The following is a 17,033-nucleotide window of genomic DNA, read 5'->3' on the forward strand; positions in this document are numbered from 1 at the left end:
AAGCAGCAGTTTTGAAATAAGTAGGAAGTGCCTGCTGCTATTGTGTCTAAAGATACTATAATGTACTGTGTATTTCAAAAAGCTAAAAAGAAAGGGTTCGAACATTTTACTATAGAAAATAATAATTATTGTGGAAAGATTGTTTAACTTGATTGAAACACATATATACACATATATACCCTCTACCTGCCTCTTTGTTTCTCTTTCTTTATTACTCCATTAGTAAATAATTTTCATATATATATTAAAATAAATTATACAGAAGGTGAAAAAGTAAATAAAAGACATCTACTCTGTGAAAATTCTGTCATAATAATAATAATAACAATAATAATAAAAGCGACAACACCAAAGGAAAGCCTGAATGTAAGTTCTGAACTCAGATAAGCATGTGGAGTATTTGGCTCATTGGCTCTAATAAATGCATCACCTTGAAAAACAATGGTGGTGGTGGGTCACTTTGCATATTTGGGGACATGAACTACATGACATTCATACTTTCTACTTCTCACTTTTTCCCTCAATCTTACTATTAACCTAAAAATGCCTCAAAAATAAACAGATGTGACAGCATGCATAAGCATGTGGAAGCTCAAGATAGTGAAAATCCAGCCTGGGGAGGGGATGAAGTCCTTCTCCCTAGAAGAGAAGGTATTGGCAACTGAGAGCTGCTTGGAGAGGGAGAGTCAGTTCCCTTGAAGGGTGTGCCTCCGCCAGGTCAACCACACTTCAGTGGAAGGTCACACACCTGAGAGTATATGGGCAGCACAAACTGGATTCTGTGGTTTAATTTTGATTGTTTGGTGTGTGTGTGTGTGTGTGTGTGTGTGTGTGTGTGTGTGTGTTTGTGTGTGTGTGTGTGTGTGTGTGTGTGTGTGTGTGTGTGTTAAGGAAGACACAAAGCTGCTTCAATAGGGAAGGGGCCCTGCATCTGTGAGGAATTTGGGGAGGGACCCAGTATGATCACAATACCTTGTTCAAAATTGTTGAAGAACTAGTAAATAAAAGTTTAAAAATATCAGTGACATAGTGATTCCTAGCTCAGCACTGGGGAAGAAGAGACAGAAAGACTGAATTCTAGGCCAGCCTGGGCTACATAGTGACACTGTCTCAAAAAATAACAACAGCCTAAATAAATAGTCTATAATTTAAAGGTATTAGATTTTCATTTATTTAGTCTCCTATAGCTTCAGAAATATAGAAAGGAATAACACATTTTTTTGTTTTTTCAAATTAAAATATATAGCTAATGTAACACAAACACACATAGTGCTTATCTATCCATATAGAGTCAACCCATGCAACTAATCCAAGCTTTTATTGTGTCAAAATATATTTTTAAAGATCTGTTGTTAATGGCAGATATCAAGATATCATGCTTTTTAAAAAGTTGTAAAGAATCTTATTTTTTAGACAGGATGTGTTTTATTTTATCAGCATCCCACAGATTACATTTCAGTGGCTATTTAGTCTACTAAAAGCTATATTTCATCTTTTTTAGTTTTATTTTTTAGTTTTGCAAGAATGGCCTTAGATCACCCTTCCAACAAGAACAATTTTGAGTAAAAGGATATATGCATTAAGAAATCATGTTTAATGTCAATAAATTGCTCCCATGTAAATGAATGTACCATTTATATTCACTTTTGAAAATTAGATGGCTATAAATGCTATCTAAGCTGACTTTTCTTCATGGAAATGCAGTGACAGGAAGGCCTTTATGTTTAGCAGCACTTTGAATACCTTATTTCGGTAAATGCTTCATGTAACGAAACATTCTTTACCAATTATTTTACAGGGGTGGTAAACAGATTGCATTGGCTTATGCAACTTGTCTAATTGAGTGTGTCTTTTGTATGCCACCCTGTTTTGTCATATACACACAAAGTATCATGTTGGTTTTTGTTATTATGGTAGTAGAGAGTGAGCCCAGTGCTTTGTGTATTGTAGACAAGTACTCTACTGATGGGTAACAGTCTCACCCCTCATGTTCTAATATTCAATGACATAGCTACCTGTTTTAATAAACATTAGCTGTCAACTTAACACAGACCAGAGTCATTTGGGGGATTAACATTTGGGCAACTGCCCAGATCAGATTCGCTTGTGATCATATCTTGGAGGAATTGCTCTTTTTATAAGTAGATATAGGAAGGCCCAAGCCACCATGGACGGCACCATCCCTAGGCAGCTGAACTATCTGAGCATGAGCTTGTGAGTGAGGCAGTAAGCAAGTAAGCAACATTCCTCCATAGTTTCTGCTTGAGTTCCTGCCCTGACTTCCTCAGTAATAGACCTGGAAGTATAAGCCAAATAAACCCCCCTTTTCCCCACTAAGTTGCTCTTGACCATGGAGTTTATCACAGCAATAGAAAATAAATTATCTGACCTTACCAATATTTTTTCTCATAAATTCAGTAACTTTCTTATCATCTCTGTTTTCTCATAATATTTCTACAGATTTGTGTTTTACATTGCACACTCAATATCTCCCTTCACATTGGCACTCAAGACACTAGAGAAAGCTTAGTGGATATTCCATTTTACAAACACCAATCCAATTACCCCAACATTGTTTCAACTTTTCTTTTTTATTATTTTTAAGATTTGGATTTTTTAGTGTGTATGTATGTTTCTTTCTCTGTGTGTATATGCCACATGCATGCCAGTTCCCTCAGTGGCCTGGAGGGGTCACAAGCTCTTTTGCAACTGGAGTTACAGGGGGTTGTGAGCTACCAAATATGGGAACTAGGGCCTGAACTCTGGACCTTTGCAAGAGAAGCAAGCACTCTTAACTGCTGAGCCACCTCTCCAGATGCTTCTTAAATTTCTCAAACTTTCTCCATTGAATAAAAGACCAACATCCCATACATTCACTATGTGAATAAACATCCTGAAGATCCAGTGTATATGGTTACTTGCCAGAATCATAGAAATTCTGTATATGTGTTCCTCAGAAAATGTTTTACCAACTTTTCTCCAAAACATCTCATTGGTATTCTAATTTAGATGGCACAGGCTTTATAGATTAATTTAGAAAAATAACAGCTTTATGATACTGAGTCTTTCTAAGAATAAGTTATGACTACTATCCAAGTTTGCTTTTATAACCCTCAAAAGAGTTTTAAAGTTTTCTTCACATAAACTCTCTGTACTTCTTCGGGTTTTTAATGTATTTTCTTGGCACTGTAAATAGGATGGTTCCTCCATTAAATTTTTGTTTACAGTTAGTATATATGAAAACTAATGATTTTGATAAAAGTTTTGCAACAAGAGAATTTTACCAACTCTCTTTTTATCTCTAATGGTTTTCTAGACAATTCTCATAAGTTGCAATGGTCTACAATTATCTTATTTGCAAATAACAAAATTTAGTGCCCTCCATTCTCACTTTTATAATTCTTTGCTTTTTCTTGTGTAATTGTACTATCTTGGACTAAGATAATTGGCCTCCTTGGCATCTTCACTCTAAATACCTCTTATAGAGAGCATTCTAGCAAGGCTTCTGAGTGCTTATCCTGTGCACCTACTTTCTCTTTTCCCTGCTGCTGGCATGGAGATATCATCAGGAGTGTCGTCAAGCCATGCTAAGTTTTAGGAATTCTTGCTCTCTTCTTTTTCTCTCTCTGACTTGTGTTTTTCAAGAGTGGTGTGTGGATCTGTGATGTTCCGCATTGTTGTATGAATCTGTGATGTTCCATGTGCCTGACTATGGCCAATATAGGAATGCAGTACCTGTTTCTGTTCATTATTTCTAGGTTCCATAAATGCAGGCCAAACTCAGTTTCCTCCTCTTATATCACACTGGCAAAAGATGACTTTAGGGTTGTCAGTGTTCCCACAAGCTGTTCAACACTTTTCTGTGACCTTCAGGACCACATGGGGCTTTCACAACAAGGGAGAGACACAGTTGTTATCCTGACCTGATTTCATAAGTCATGTGATTAATTACCAAAGAATCACATCTCTGTTGCCAGATGCCACACTTCTGGCTGCATCTCTGACTCCTAGAGGAACTGCCCTCATCCTGTCATACACTATTTAGAGTGGATACAGAAGTCGTCAGTCCTGTGCAGGAAGCTTCTTCAAGAACTATCTATTTCCAAGCACTGGCACTAGAAGGGCTGAACCAAAAATTGATCTCTCACCATGATTCAGTAAGTAGCTTTCATAACCTGCTTCACAGCCTCACACTATTCATCAACAGACGCCCCTCTTAGGGCTGGGCTGCCCCTTCGTGTTAGACCTGGTCAATTACTTTCAAGTCCAAATTACTTTCTTTAAGAGTGGGTACCTGCTCAACACAGGTCTTTATGGAAGAAAACAAACAAACAAAAACTTGTTTTTACCTGAGGAAACTTAATTCAAGTTTTGAGCTCATTTCTTCCTTCAAGCAGTTTCTGTTGCAAACTCAATTCTGTGGTGGGATTTATAGAAGCTGAGAACAGAATAGACATTTACTGAGAAAGAACTGAGGGATATGATGTGGATTAGAACTTGGGGAAAAATAATAAGTGATAAAGCTACTGAGTCCTGAAAACACGTAGCCACACTTGAAAAGAGACTGGAGATTGAACAGGGTTAATGTCACTCTAAATGAACAGGAGGAATACAGTCAGAATTACAGCTATGCTATGAGCCACCTCAGAGGTTTTATTTAGCCTCAGTTTCCCCTTAACTCTTCTTAACCTCATTAAAGGACACACTAGCCTCTCCTTTCACTCGCTCCTGTAGATGAATAAATAAAAGAATCACTCCATTTTCAGGGGTGATACCAGGTCTAACTAAAAAGCTCCAATTACAACTGATGACTCCTAATCAAAGGGTCATTTAAATTAAAATTTTCCCATGCCTTTCTAAGGTTCTTCAAGGATTTTCTGCTTGTTCCCTCTTTATCACCCAGCCCTCTAGTGCTTATGCCCAACTAAATTCAACTACTTGTGTAAGAGGCCTGTCCAAAAGCTCCAGGGCAAAGAAAATCACCTTGATGGTCTCACTATGGTGTTTATGGAAGATGATGTGACCAGCAGTCATTATCTAGCAAGAAAACCCCTCACCACTGGTGTCACTAAAGTCTTGCCCATGGCTAGAGGGATGGCTCCGTAGTTAAGAGCACTGGCTGCTCTTGTAAAGGACCCAGGTTTGGGTTCCAGTGACCACATGGCAGCTCACAACAACTATTGCCCAGTTTCAGAGGATCTGACACCCTCTTCTGGTCTCTACAGGCATTGTATGTAAGTGATGCACCAACATACATGGAGGCAAAACACTCAGACATAAAAAATAAATTGTAAAATCAGACCTTTGTCTAGATCACCTGAAGGAAATCTGAATACATTTCCTTCTCTTAGAGAACACAGAATATAATGTGTAAACAAATGTTATCTGTCAAATACAATCAATAGAATTATCGACATGGAATGAGAGGCTAAATGTGCTAGAAATGCCAAGGTTTGATTCAGAACTAAAATAAAAGTCATGTAAGAATCTTCACCATAAAGTAGCTTCAAAGTGGAAGTGTACATATAAACCAGGAAGCATCAATATCCAAATTATTCATATCCTGCCTATTGATTTATTTTGGGGAGCTTTCATTTATTGATTGACAACTTCATAAATGCACAAAATATATGTTGACCGTGTCCATGTCCAAGTTTCCCCACTACACCAGATATCTACCAACACATCTTCTTCACACCTCCTTGTGCTCTCCTTCTGTGCATACATGTAACCCACTGCTTCTGATGAGAGGTGCCTGCTTAAATGTTGATCTTGTTGGCTCGAACCTATGCAGCTCTTGCATAGGTAGCAAGTGAGTCTATGCATGCAATGGTCATGTCACATCCAGAAGACAATGTCCCTCAACATGCCTCTTCATCCTGCGAGTCTTGAATTCATTGTTCCCTACTTCAGGGATGTGCCCTGAGCCATGAGGTATGGGGTTAATATAGATGTCTCATTTAGGATTTTGCCACGAACAGTCAGTAATTATTAATACTCAGACAGTTGTACATCTCTGCACCTCCTGCTGTCTACTGCATGAAGATGCTTCTCTGGCCATTGTTGAGAACAGCACCAATCCATACCTATGTATTTAAAAAAAGTCATATCTTTTTGATCATAGAGTTTGTCTTAATTAGGATTTTGATTGCTGTGAAGAGATATCATGACCACAGCAACTCTTTTTTTTCCTTAGTATTAATTTTTTTCCTTTTTTCTTTTATTAATTTGTGTTTTAATTTTACACATCAGCCATGGGTTCCCCTGTCCTCCCCCTCCAGCCCCCGCCCCCAGCTTCACCCTGGCCCCTCCCCTCCATTCCCATGTCCTCCAGGGCCAAGACTCTCCTGGGGATTCATTTAAACCTGATGGATTCAGTACAGGCAGGTCCGGTCCCCTCCTTCCAGGCTGATCAAAGTGTCCCTGTGTAAGCCCAAGGTTCCAAACAGCCAGCTCATGCACTAAGGACAGTACTGGGTCCCACTGCCTGGGTGCCTCCCAAACAGTTCAAGCTATTCAATTGCCTCACTTATCCAGAGGGCCTGATCCAGCTGGGAACTCCACAGCCTTTGGTTCATAATTCATGTGCTTCCATTCGTTTGGCTATTTGTCCCTGTGCTTTTCCAATCTTGGTCTCAACAATTCACACTCTTACAGTCCCTCCTCTTTCTCAACAATTGGACTCCTTGAGCTCCACCTGGGGCCTGGCAGAGGATCTCTGCATCCACTTCCATCATTTATTGGATGAGAATTCCAGCATGAACATTAGGGTGTTTGGCCATCTGATTGCCAGACTAGGTCAGATAAGGCTTTCTCTTGACCATTGCAGGCAAATTGATGGATCTAGAAAAAAATCATCCTGAGTGAGGTAACCCAGACTCAGAAGGACGAACATGGTCTGTACTCACTCATAGTAGGATACTAGATGTAAAACAAAGATGACTAGACTGCTACACAATTCCAGGGAAGCTACCTAGAAAACAGGACCCTAGGAAAGACACAGGGATCGCCCAATGACAGAGAAATGGATGAGATCTACATGAACAACCTGGACGACAGTGGGAGTAATGAAGGGCAAGGTTCGAGGGAAAGAAAGCTTAGGGGAGCAGGAGATCCCAGCTGGATCAAGAACAGAAAGGGAGAACAAGGAATAACAGACCATGATAAATGATGACCACATGAGAACAGGAATAGGCAGAGTGCTAGAGAGGTCCCCAGAAATCCACAGCAACTCTTACAAAGAAAACATTTAATTGAGGTGGCGGCCTATGGATTTAGAGGTTTAGTCCATTATCATCACGATGGGACATTGCAGCTGGGCATATGGCAGTGTACAGGTAGATATGATACTGGAGAGAGAGCTGAGAATTCTACAACTTTATCCAAAGGCAAAAGGAAGTGAACTGAGATACTGGGCATGGCTTGAGCATATAGGCGATCTCAAAGCCTGCCTCCACAGTGACACACTTTCTCCAACAAGGCCTCATCTCCTAATAGTGTCACTCCCTTTGGGGGGGACATTTTCTTTCAAACTATCACATAATTCATCTGAGGAAAGCAAGGTACATGTTTTCAGCATATCTATTATTGTAAAGGCCAAGCAGGTTTATGTCAAAAGGTTTATCTATACTCATTGTGAGACAAATGTGCCTACACTGACAGATGCTGGCACAATTATGGCCATGCATGTTATTTGCCAGCAGATTATATGGTGATATAAAAGACCTCATTGCACACTCCTAGTTGGAAGAGAAATTTCTATTGATTCCCAAAGTATCTTTTGTGACGCCTGCTATCAATGATTCCATCCACGTGAGATAAAGCTCTTGCTATAATAATCACAATTTTCCTACTCTTGTAGAATATCTATATTATTCCAAAACCTCCAAGACTCTCACTCAGTTTCTGCTCAGTATTCAACAAACCTTGCAGATATTTCCTCTAAATTGAAATATTACTTTAGGAATGAGGGAGATGAGTAAGACTCTAAGCTAAAGAAACTCAAAGGCTAAGGGAGCTCAGAAAACTACAAGATTGACAAGGTCCATCTCCATGGTTGTATAGAAGTAGATCACTGCTGGGCTGAGACACACAAATGAACCTTCCCTCAAGATGGACACAGAGTACTAGGCACGAACCTTCCATGAATCATTATTACCCATGTTGGTGGACTTCTCAGAGGTTCAGCTGCCTTTGCATCACCCATTGTCTGTAATTAACGCCAATAAACTCAGCTTGCTCACCAAGTGAGATTATGCTGGAGCTATGATACAATTTGTAATTAGCACCGTATCTGGAGTGAATAGATTTGTATACATCTCTCAGGAAAACTCACTCCACACAAACTACCCCATCAATCACACCTCAGTTGTGGAAGGTCAGCTTCCATGGTGACCTTAATCTCTTTTTCTGTCTTTCATCAAGTCTAAGCCCTGACAAAGTCCTGAATTCCCATGGGAACCAAACTAAATTCTTGCTGTTTTCCTTTCATTTTTACTCATTTGTATTTACCCATTCCCTCAAGTACTTTTTATCATATTTTATCAACTGCAATCTTTGAAGGAACTTCAAATCCTATTATAAAAATGAGTGGTAAGAATAAAAACGTACATAGTAAATTAGATCAGCATAGCATTCTGACAGCACATGCCCATATCTTTTTCCTTCTCAGGGGAAGACATAAAAAATTCTGTCAGAGAAAACAAAATTATATCATTAGTGATAAACAAGAAATATTCTCTTCAGTGAATCAAACATGAAAAATCCATGAGAGGAGTACAGAAAGATCCAGCATGATGGGACATTACAGATCAGAGTACAGGAGGCAGAGAAGAGCTGCATGAGGAGGGATGTGTCTGTTGTTCTCTAAATCAAAGGGGAAGGATGCAAGAAGCTGGACTCTCACAGAGATTGTTTGTACCACTTTTGTACTATGGTGAGAGAAACCATCAGGCAGTGATAGGGACATGTGTAGAAAGAGGCCAAGTGCTATGGGATAATGCTTTTGTATACTGGTTTAATAAAATGCTGATTGGCCAGTAGCCAGGCAGGAAGTATAGGTGGAATAAGCAGACAAGGAGAATTCTGGGAAGAGGAAGTCTGAGTCAGGAGATGCTAGCACACTGTCCAGGAAGCATCATGTAATGGCACACAGGTAAAGCCACAGAAAATGTGGCAACATATAGGTTAACAGAAACGGGCTGAGTTTAAGTGCAAAAGCTAGTCAGTAGTAAGCCTTAGCTAATGGCCAAGCAGTTTTAATTAATATAAGCCTCTATGTGTTTACTTGGGTCTGAGTGGTTGCAGGACCAGGCAAGACACAGGAATTTTATAAGTTGCTATGGAACCTTGGTGCCAGGAGAGCACAAGAAAACTTCTGACTACAGCCAAGAGATGGTAAAGTAATGGTGAAATCCAGAAAAGGCAGAGCACATGCTCCTGTCTGTACTAGCCCCTCCAGTATGTTATAAGGTAAGTGTGTCCATGGGGAAGAAGCAAGCCATTCCTCACAAACAACAGTAGAATCCAGGAAGAAAGAAAGCAGAGACAAAAGAAAAAAATCTGAAGACAAAACAAAATAAAAAATAGAGACATTAAAGCAATTTAATCAAATACCTCATTTATATAAACACTAGTTATTTAATAATAAGCATCTTTTAATAAGCAACTACTCAAAAATTAGATGCATGTTGGAAAATATTTAGGAGAAAGTTCTTTTTAACAAAGCACAAACCCCCAATGCTATTTCTGATCAGCTACAAAAAACATACCATTCTTTCTGGCACAGTGTTAAAATGAATTAGTAGATGGGAGAAAGTACTTGTAACATACCTAACAAGTAAGTTAAATGAAAACTACCTGAAAATTTTCTACAAATCAATAAGACATTTTAAAAATCCATCAAAATGCCTAAAAAAAGTAAGAGACATACAACAGAGAAATCAAAGTGAAAACCATTATTTTTTCTTAACTCCATAGAATAAAAATAATTACACAAATAAAGAGGAAATAGCCCCCATAGCATCACTGATGAATGTTAGGGCAGGAAGCTCAAGCTTCTAGTTCTCCATAGACACATGGAAATCAATCCGAAAATATCAACACTGAATGTCTTATAACTTTAGGATGCAGATGAGGGGTTACAATAGCACATTAAGTCCAAGGCCAATCTAAAATACTAGTTAAGTTCTGTAGCATTTTCACATCCTCTACCCCAACTCACTCCCTAGCTCTGCAGCAACCTCCAAGACTGCAGCTCATAATCCTCATGTGGAGCCTTGGGACATGCTTCCTGACAGCAAGTCATCCCTTACTCATCCATGGTTGAGTATGTGTTAGAACTTGTCTGAGAGATATCCCGTCTGCCTGGCCAGTCACAGACGTCTTTATTCAGCTGCCATGAGTCTCACTCTGGAAGAACAAGTGGTCGGCGGTGCTTGTAAACATTGTGAAGCTTGTGAGAAACCCAGCAGTAGAATGGCTAGAAGGGTAAGAATGATGTCACATGGTAGAGGCGGTTCTGAAAGCGTAAAACATGAAGACCACCCAAGATCACAAGATAGCTTTACCCAATCTCACATGATCAGTAAAGACTTCAAAGACTCAAATCAAAGTTCTCACCTATAGCTAATGTACAAGCAAGCTTAAATCAGGCTGAAAGAATGTTCTGGCAAGGAGCTGATACAAAAAGACTTGGAGAAGTGTTTTACTTTGCTCACACTCTCGTGTTCAGAATTGTCTCTGCCCAACTCCAAAACTAGATTAAGGAAGAATCATCAGTAATCTCTTGTCCCTGTAGTGATAATTTTATAGAGCTGGAAACATAGCACAGTTGCTGAGTACTTGTGCAGCATGCACAATCTGTAGCAGTGAGAAACATTTTGATGAAGTCAATAAACAACAAAGGAAAGACTTAAGCCACCCCAAATCCCCAAACAGCAAGATTTTGGAGAAGTAGCCTGAGACTTCTAAAGCTACAACATTACAATAGTCAAATGTCCAGTTAAAAGCACAAAAAGCAGCAGAAATACAAAGAAGCAGAAAATATGATTCATTGAAGGACCAGTCTTCACAGGGTAAGAACTGATTAAGAACTAAGAGACCGGCCAATATAGCAAATGAAGACTTATGAAGTGTCTTGAATGTGTGCAAAAAACTAAATCAGAGTAGGGAATAATGTCTGGATAAATGAGAATGTTTGTAAAGAGATTAAAAATATAAAGGAAGAAAAGAACCCTGAAACTGAAAACACACTTGAAATGAGAGATTAACAAGTTAGAATGAGCATCAAGAATCAGGAAAGGGGAATTAAAATCTTTACCAACCCCTATGACCTCCACCGGGGCTCGGGGAATGTAGCAGAAAAAGAAGCAGAAAGAACACGCAAGAGCTGGAGGATGTAGGGGCGGGGGGTGGGGGGCGAGCTGTGAAATGCAATGTTCCCAACTCCACTTGGCTGTTGTGTGAATCATCTCAGAGCAGCAGCGGTTCACTGCACAAGAGCTACACAAGATCACATCAGTAAACATTCTAGCATGGATTTGGGAAGTGCTCTCCAGGGCCCATCTTTTCCTGAGGATCTATAGACTGTTGATGACTATTGGAGAGGGAGAATCATTCTTTTTTGAGTGTGTGGTCACTGGGAGTTTTCCCATTCTCTGTTGAGTAGCCCCCACATCCTTAACTGTATAAGCAGCTTTGATTGTACCTGTTGGGTTATAATTTTTTAAGGATATTCATATTGAAGGGTACCTTAATTGGAAGGTTTGGGAGTATTTGTAGGGAGTATGATGAAAGGTATAAATAACTACATTTCATTGTGCACATATAAAATTCTCAAGATAAATAAAATTATTATTTAAAAATAAGACCGAGGTATAAGTCAAAGGCAAAAAACTGGCATGATTAAATCTGAAGATCAAAAGTGAAAAATAATGAAACTTAACATATGCAACTTGGAGATTCATAAAGAAAAAAGAAAGACTCAGAATATTAGCAGCAATGTCTATAAACTTCTCAAATTTGATATAGGACATGCATCTGCAAATTAAAGGCACTCAACATATGATAATATCATAGACCAAAACCAAGGCATACTTAAATCAGAATGTGAAAAGCAAAATCAAGCAGAGATGCCTGAAAGTAGCAAGAACAAAATGATACCTGAATACAGAGGAGCCTCCATAAGTTTAAATGCATTTTCCATGGATCCTAGAGGAGAACTTCTAGCTGACACTTTACTAAGTCAGCATAATTCCTAATTACAGTCTAAATACTTATCTTTGTATCCACAGATAAGTGTACTTCTCAACCCTCACAAAAGAAACATCTCAGCAACAGATGGAGACCATTACAGAAAATCATATTCAGTTCCTAGCATCCATATGGGAAGCCCACAACCATTTGAAAATACCACTCCAAGGGCTCTAACACCCTCTTCTGACCTCTGTGGGTGCTGCACTTACATGCACAAATTCCCCCTATATGCACAATTTTTAAAATTAAAAATAAAATTCTTTAAAATCAAGTACCATTACACTTTGGTTCCATTTTTATGCCCTAGCGTATTTTAAAGACAAATACATAAAATAATGATTTATAATACTATTGGACACAAAATGCACAGTCTGTGTTTGGATTTGTTTTTGACATAACAACATAACAAAGGAGAGGGTAGAGCTAGACAGGTCCCATGTTTTTGCATGCTAATGAAGTTAAATTGGTGTCATTCAAATTAGATTATTATAAGCATAGGACAGGAAACATAACTCCCATGATTAGCATAAACAAAAAATGTATTGCAAAATTTATACCAAAGAAGAAGAGGGCAGATTTAAAACAATTTCATAGATATAACTAAACTCAGGGAAAGCAGAAAAAGAAAATGGGGAGAATTATTGCTAGAAATAGAAAAACAAACAGAAAGATGGAGGATGTTTTTCCTTGTCAGCAATTATTTTTAAAAGAAATATATTAAACTCACTAAACAAAAGGTAGAAACTGGTGAGATGGCTTTTTAAAATATACATCTATGAGTTGCCTACAGGAAGCATTTTTTAGAACAAAGTCAAAAATGTGTTGAAAGTGAAAACAGAAACAATTTAAGAGAGTGAGGATGGCTGTGCCAAAGCCAGATGAGAACAGACTAGGTCCAATCCACCTCAAAAGATGCACTCGATGTTGCTGAAAGGCTCAACTTATTAAGAAAATGGGACAAGTTTCAAGCATATATGCACCAAACAAAAAAGCTCCAAAGTATGACACACGGGGAAAGCTGAAGGAGTAAGAGACAAATCTAAAGAAATATTTAGAGACTTTATGTCCCCACTTTCGATAATCAATAGTATCTCCAGATAGAAGAAAGATAAGAATTATTACTGTAAGATACAGATTTTGCATTACATCACACTTCATCAGACCTAACACTTGTAAAACATTCCCCTCACCAACGGCAGAATATTGGTCCTCAGACACTCATGAAACATTCTCCATGATCTACCATACACAGGATATACCATAAGTCATGAAATAAGTTCAATAAACTTTACAATGATGAAATAATAAAAAGTGTATTTTCCAACTACTATCAATGGAATTATTAACCAAAGGTGCATTGGTTTGCATGAGAATGGCCCTCTTAAGTCCACACATTTAAATGCCTTGTCCAAAGTTGGTAGGACTGTTTAGGAATGATTAGGAGATATGGCTTTACTGGAGAAGGTGTATCACATTATCTGTCTACTGTGTTCTTATTAATTTGAAGCCTTCAATGACAATGTACACATAGAAAAAATCAATAATTCAAAATTTAATAGAGAAATTAAACTGAAAGTTACAGAAAGAAATGGTAGAAGAATTTAAGTGACAAAATATCATCTGAGGTAAAGGGGGATAGGATAAAGGGGTTGTTTTAATAGTTAAGAAGTTAACCCTTCAGGACCTAAAAGTTAAGAAGAAACGCCTTCAGGACCAACCCATACTAGGACCACATCAATGTTTTTGTACTTACATCAGTTAGTTTTTCATCAACATGAGTCATCTCCAAACATAATGTCTTAAAACAATGTTTGCTTATTCAAAACTCAATGAATGAACAATTTGGGCTTACTTTGGCTGGATGGTATCTCTGATGTTCTCCATACTTGTTCAGGCACATGGGATCAGCAGCTTGATCAAGCTCTTTCATTCTATGTGCCCTCTCCTCTTCCAGTATGCTGGCTCAAAATGCCCCATAGAATATCCTAGTAATGTCCCAAGAGACAAGCAAAAGGATTCAAGGCATCTTTAAGTTGGGGACTGGGATAGCATGACTTCTATTAAGTACTGTTGGTCCAAAAAGTTCAGGGGCCAGCTGCAATTCAAAGAGTAAGGGCAGATTTGATGTATTATTGGGAGAAGCCTAAAAATCACAATATAAAGAGGTATTAGGGCAGAAGGGAAATAACAATTGCCTTCTTAGCCAATCTAAAAGCCCACTCTGTCAGCCAGTAATAACATGGAAACTAAATTTGTAATCAGCATCCAAAAATGTCCTAAGAGCTATCATCTTTCTGATCCTCATGCATCAGTGCCTAAATACTTTCTGTGAAAACTTCTAGGCTCTGACACACACACACACACACACACACACACACCCTCAGATTCATAGGGTGCCAATATCCCAATTCCTCATTTTAATTTACAGCCATGATTTTAGATTTCAAAGAATAGAAATATCAATTCTTCCTCATAATACATCAAGGTCCATGGAGAAACCTAGATAGAGAGTATATCTAAGAAGAGCTCCTGAACAGCGGGTTCTCTCTAGCTTGGTAAGGAGGTAAGTCAGCTGGGAATCTAAAGAGCAATAGAAATATGCCAGGTGATGGCATCAGCAGAGTCATTCCAGGCAGAGAAGACACCATAGCAGCAAACAAGTGGACATACAGCCACACAAAGCAGATTCTGCAAGGTGTGGGGAAACCTTGTACCCACGCAGGGCTCAGTCTGAGATGAAGAGTAGCCAAGGTTGAGTTGGCTAAAGGTTCCTCCTTTGATTCAGAATGCAAGAGTCCACCCACATGCACAAGCACCTGAATCAACTCTCATTTGCCACCCCACCACCTATTTTTATTAACAGCATGTTTCAATCTAAATCTTTAGAAGTCACAATTCTCACAGATGGCACTCATGTTTGAAGGTCAGAAACCTTATTCTCATGTTTCTTCAGCTTACTATTTTTCATTACCTTCTGCAGGAGAATGGAAACACCACTTGCTTTATATTGGCCTTTAGACAACAGATACCCCAAACCTGAAGTTAAGGTGACGCTCTTCCAGAATACTCCGCCACTGTCGCCTCATGCTGCACAAGCTATTTTTCTCCTAAGACTGGCCTTTAGTGTAAAGTTGGACTCTGGTACAGGCTTGATTCTTATTGACAAGGCTGCTTGTTTACTGTTGTTCATCCTTAAGATGTAGCCTCATTAAATACTCAAAGGTTAACAACCAAACCTTGTTTGCCTTGAGTAAATCATACTCAATTTTCGGGAGCTTATTGCAAACAATCTGTTCCAAACAGCTAATTAGGGATGAGAACATAAAATGAGAGTCCAGACAGCAGTGTCTGCAGAGTCTCAAAGGCAGGCTTCATTTCTCTCCTCTGTATCGACAGAGTCATTTGGTGTAAGTTAACTTTATTCTTTCTCAGAAGGAAAATGGATGCTAAAGATGGGCTCTGGGTCCTGTGGCCTTCTGATCACAATGATGGCTGGTGGAAGGTGAGAAGGGCAGAGGGTGGATCATCAAATGTGCTACCCACAGCAGCACTAATAGTCACTGGCAGGTTTCTGAAGGAGCTAGGGACTATTTATCAGTGACTACAGAGAGGACTTCTAAGCACAGCTCAGTTGAGACCTATCTATCTCTGCCTATCTGTCTGTATCTATCTATCTATCTATCTATCTATCTATCTATCTATCTATCTATCTATCCATCCATCCATCCATCCATCCATCTATCTATCTATCTATCTATCTATCTATCTATCTATCTATCTATCTATCTATGTCTATCTGTGTGTGTGTGTATGTGTCTATTGCCTCTTTTTCTCCCTGTCCCCATCTCTGTGTGCATGTGTGTGCTATACATAGGAAGGAATGGATATATCAAAAAACAACATTAATCTTATCTCTTATATCAGTGAGATTTTCCTGAGCAATGAAGCATTGAAAACTCATTAGCTCCACATAACACTTAAGGGGCACTTACAGGCAATTCTGCAGATCTAGGCTTGGTTCTGGTTATTTTACCTGGGGCCCTTCATGACCTTTCATGATGTTTCAACAAAGTCCTAGGGGGATAGACTGAAAGCATACAAGGTCATATGACCTAGACATGGACATAGCACAACTTTCTACCCAGCCCATTCTGTGTGACTCAAGTCCTAGAGCCAGTCTGAATTTACATAGCATAAAACAGCCTTTATCATTGTTTTTTCATTTATTTAATTTTATTTTTGTGTATATGTGAATGTCTGCATGTGTGCCTGTGTTCCACATGCATGCCTAGTGCCTACGGAAGTCAGAAGTGGATGCCCTAAAACTGTAGCTACAGATGGTTGTGAGCCAGCATGTGGGTGCTGGGAACCGAACTTGAGCCCTCTGCAAGAGCAGCAAGAACACTTGAGCCTTGAGACACCACTGTAGCCCCAGGCTATATCTTCTGAGAAGTTACAGAGTCAATAAGGAAAAGCAAATATGAATGACAGATGCAGAATTTGCACAATGTTGCATGCTATCTATTGCATGTGAATAGTTTTCTTATGACCTAGATCTCCAATAAACTAGATTTTGTGTTGACTATTTTTATATAAGTGCAGGTTGAAAGTGTATTAGAAGAGGAAGTCACATAAGTTGATTTTCCTTTTCTCTTCTCTAATTTTTTCTGTTAAAAACCCCTAATAACCATTTATTATCACATTATCTCACAAAAGATAAGACGCTATGAAATTTGGGAGGTCTGCTGCATATACAGATGTTTACATTTGAATATTCT

The sequence above is a fragment of the Onychomys torridus genome, chromosome 7 (assembly GCF_903995425.1).
Source record: "Onychomys torridus chromosome 7, mOncTor1.1, whole genome shotgun sequence".
Classification (NCBI taxonomy): domain Eukaryota; kingdom Metazoa; phylum Chordata; class Mammalia; order Rodentia; family Cricetidae; genus Onychomys; species Onychomys torridus.